General features: G+C 32.0%; 1 pseudogene; it reads right to left on the bottom strand.

Moving 5' to 3' along the window:
* Nucleotides 1–302: 302 nt before the first annotated feature.
* LOC129945088 (tyrosine--tRNA ligase, mitochondrial-like) overlaps nucleotides 303–4,407 on the bottom strand; it is an 11,401-nt pseudogene continuing 7,296 nt past the window's right edge.

The raw sequence follows: 4,407 nt of genomic DNA, 5'->3' as shown, positions 1-4,407 counted from the left end.
TCAAACTTCTTATTCTTCTGATGTTTTGGTTTATCATTTTCCTGTGTTCGCGATTTTATGTGGTCAACAGACTCATGAGTCTTCATTTGATTCTACCTCAAGTTTTAAAAAACCTTAATTGTAACTGTTATGGTTTTATCCTTTCTAAAATAAATAAATATTTTACTAAAATATAAACCAGGAAGTCTACATGTTTAATGATTAAAATTATTTTTTTTTATCACAAAAAAGAATACAATATTATTTTATTATTAATGACTTAATTAGTGTAAAATTTAATATGAATATAAGCTAAACAAATTGTTTTGATTCATATGCTCATCCTTGCAAACAAAAAGGAGACATTTAACATTGATAGAAATGGTATGTGATGTTAGTGCTGATGTGTTAGTTTGATGTTAGTGCGAAGTTTTGAGTTCGCTTTTGCTTGATATAGAACCCTCCAGCTGTGATGATTCTCATCGTATCAGCTAAAAGAAGATTTTTAATTTTAAAATAAATTACCTCAAGCAAAAACATAACACTTTTCACTTACTCTCTGTTGTAAAACATTTAGCTTTCAGTGCCAGATCAAGAATGAATAGTCCAGGCTCTGAAAAAATCTCAAGGATCGGATTTCGTTGTAATTCAGTTCACCTAGTCCTTCAACATTTCCCTTATAAAACGCCTCTGTGACTTTTTCGTCTTGTTTTAGACGTATGTACCTCTGGAATGAGAAAAAACTTAAATAGCTTAAAGAAGTGATTTATTTGTTTATTAAAAATCACCTCCATGGGCTAGAGCGTCACATCTTCTTTGTGCTTTTCTCTTCTCTGGTATTTTTTGTGTTCTTCAACGAGAAATGCAATTTCATCTAGTGGGATAAAAGTGAACAACTTGAGAAGCTTCTCGACTTCAGATTTTGGAATTTTCAAAAAGAACTGATAAAGAACAAATGGCGACATTTTTTCTTCGTCCAGCCAAATACCATTGCCAGCAGATTTTCCGAACTTGTCTTCTCCTTCGTTGGTCACAAGAGCAAGTGTCAATCCAAATACTGATTTCTTTTTTTCTTCTCTGCTGATAGTTCGTGGCCAGTCTTTAAGTTACCCATTTGTTCACTGCTTCCCATTTGAAAGCGACAATTTTATTTTTGAAGCAAATGCAACCAGTCATAAGCTTGGTAAATTTGATATGTGAATTCGGTAAAGCTCATTCCAGCTGCAATATCAAGTCGCGACAGGACGGACGATATTGAGAGCATTGATCCCATTCGAAAGTGTCTTCCCATATTGGCAACAAAGTCCACTACATTCAGATTTTCGTACCATGATGCATTGTTGACGACTCTGAAAGAAAGTTTATCAAAACGATTAAGTTTTTAAAGCGCATTAGGTTTCTATTATAGTTACCTAATAGGAGATAGGTCATTTTTGTTTTTACTTGTGCCCTAAAGTCCATCCTGATGATTCTTGAATACTCTATTAAGGTGTTTTTCTATATCAATTAATTTGTCTCAATGACCGACGACCCTAGTTTATATCGTTCTGTTTTTGTTTTGCCACTAGGATCACCGATAAGATTCGTAGCATTTTCAACTAACGCAATTGGATTGTGTCTTTCTCAATGCCATGCAGAAGTCCAATTATTACCAGGAGATTGCCAACGTGTAGACTATCGGCAGCTGGATCAAAGCCGGAGTAGATTGTTAATTTGTTGTTTCCTTGTGAAAAGTTTTGTCATTTCCGGACTACCGTTTTAAGAAGAACAGAATATAATTCATTACGATTTCTTACAGTTTTTATAAACATACAAAACAATATACAACTTACCCAGCGGTGTCTGGAAAGAGATCCTGAAAGAATCGTCCATCAGCTAGAGCCAAGTTACGTTTGGAAATACTTCTTCGGATATGAAATAGAAATTGTATTTTGTTTTCTTTTTAATTTTCGTTGTCAAAATTCTTACCTCGCTGTTGATCTGTCAAAACTGGGTACAACTCAAATTGGGCCACGTTCGCATTGCAGTTCTGGGGTGCGCCTACACTTTCGGCATGATTTATTCTGTTTTTAGCTAAACTTTTCATAAAAATCATAGAATTTGTTTGCCAAAAGCAGTTAAATATTATTTTTAGCACTGTTTTCACTAAAAGGAAGTTGCAAAATTAATTTTTCTTAAAATTTTGCATTAATTTTTCAATTTTTGAATTCAACGGATCTCTTTTTTTAACGGCTGAGTTCACCTCATAGTTTTTTTCCCCCGCGGTTAAGCAATGTGGGCACAAATTCCATAACAACTACATTCAAAATGGCTTGGTCCCATAAGAAATGCACGGGACAACTAACACATGCTTATCCTTATGGACAAAATCCTCGCAATTTAGCTTGTAGGCCGAAAGAGAGCAAACCTATTAAGTCGGGACTCTAGATAATATATTTCCTCTATGGTTGGAACTATGAAGTGTTTCAAAATATTGTTATTGGAAAGCAAATATGTTTATTGATAAAAGTGTCACACACAAATTTAATGTTTGTACTTGCTGGTACACCGATTTCCTAGCTATAGTGAAACGATTTTCTTAAATTATTTCCAAAATTTTGTTGATAGTTCCAACTGCGCTCATAATTCAAATTTAATAATAATGGGAGTTGTTAACATAGACTGGTTTAAAAATAATTCATTCAAAAACAAATAAGTAGTTTATTTATAGACAATGCGCTTCATCAGATGGTTTTTGAACCCACCAGAATAACAAAAAATTCAAGATCGTTAGTCCATTATGTAATTTTGAACGACAAGACAAACATAAAAGCAAATACGGTGAGTGAATTGAAAATCAGTGATCATGAAAGCATTTTAGTAAAAATCAAAGTTCTTTCCGATACCACTTTCGAACCTAAATCAATAACATTTTTAAAATATGACAATGAATAATTTTTGAATGAATTGCAAACTAAAGACTTTTATTTTGAACAAAATAATGTTGAAGTAAATGCACTTGCTTTCAATTTTAGTGAAAATTTCATAAGTGTATTGCAAATATTTATGAAAACTATAACCATTAAGCAAAATCAGAACGAACATGTTTACTGAAAACTTAAGAACATTAAAAAACGATAAAATATTAGGATATAATATCGCGAAATTGTCTGCTGATGAAAATGAATTCCAATCATATAAGATGATAATAAACCGTTTTAAAACTGCCTTGGAGACCGCAAAAAACAACTTCGTTAGGAGGAAAATTGATAGTTCGAGCGATCAGCAAACTATGTGGAGAAATATTAAACAATTAATACTTAGGGAAACACCTAAAGAAATAAAAGAAATTTATCATAATAATACAAAGTATACAAATAATATTGATATTGCTAATGTATTAAATAATTTTTTTGTAAAAAGTATAACTGAAATTAGAAACCAGATACAAGATATTGAGTATGTAAATGAAATACATAGATGATTATTATTATATTAAATTTGAGATCAAACAAATAAAAACGCTAGAAATAAAAGAAATTATGAAAATGATGAACAACAAAAAAGATACAAACTATGCTAATATTAGAATGTATTTATGTAGATACTTTTGAAATCTGTGGAAATTTATTGACAGAGGCAATACATAATTCAATTCTTGAAGTACTTTTTCCAGATTATTGGAAAGAATCGACTATTGTACCAATTCCTAAAGGTAAAAACAACAAAAACGCAGAAGATTTAAGACCTGTTAATATGTTGCCACTAGAGAGTAAGATTATTGAAAAAGTAGTTTACATACTTGCAAAAATACTTAGAATCATTCAATCTTATATCACAGTATCAATCAGGATTCCGAAAAAACCATAATTGTGAATCTCTTCTCAATTTAATAATAACTAAATGGAAAATTGAAATACATGAATAAATGATAGTTGTTGCAGTTTTTTTCTGGATCTGAAAAGAGCATTTGAAACAGTAGATAGAGATATTCTTTTAATGAAGCTGGAGAAATATGGCGTTAGGGCAAACGAACAAAATTGGTTTCGATCATATTTATACCAAAGACGGCAAAAAACTAAGATAAATAGCTGTTTTTCAGACTCTTTAAATATAAATTGTGGAGTACTTCAAGGATCTCTACTTGGAGTCCTTTTGTTCTTAGTTTACATAAATGATATGGAAAAAGTTATTAAATTTAGCTGGTATAGTTTGCCGATGATGCCTTTCTTTTTGCTTCAGGAGACACTGCAGGAATGCATTATGAAGAGTGCTTTCCAAGCTAATTTCTAACTACTTTCTTCCTCCCTCGTCCATTCCAGTCACACACATTCATACAACACAAGCATCCGTTTTCGTGATAGTCGGTCACGGTATTGCGGCTTCCTGGAAGCTTTACGCTCATCAGGAAAGCCACCGTTGTTGACTCTCAGCGAAACTTTACTTAAA

Source organism: Eupeodes corollae, chromosome 2 (assembly GCF_945859685.1).
Source record: "Eupeodes corollae chromosome 2, idEupCoro1.1, whole genome shotgun sequence".
In the NCBI taxonomy this organism is placed as follows: Eukaryota; Metazoa; Arthropoda; class Insecta; order Diptera; family Syrphidae; genus Eupeodes; species Eupeodes corollae.
This window is presented reverse-complemented; position numbering and strand designations above follow the sequence as displayed.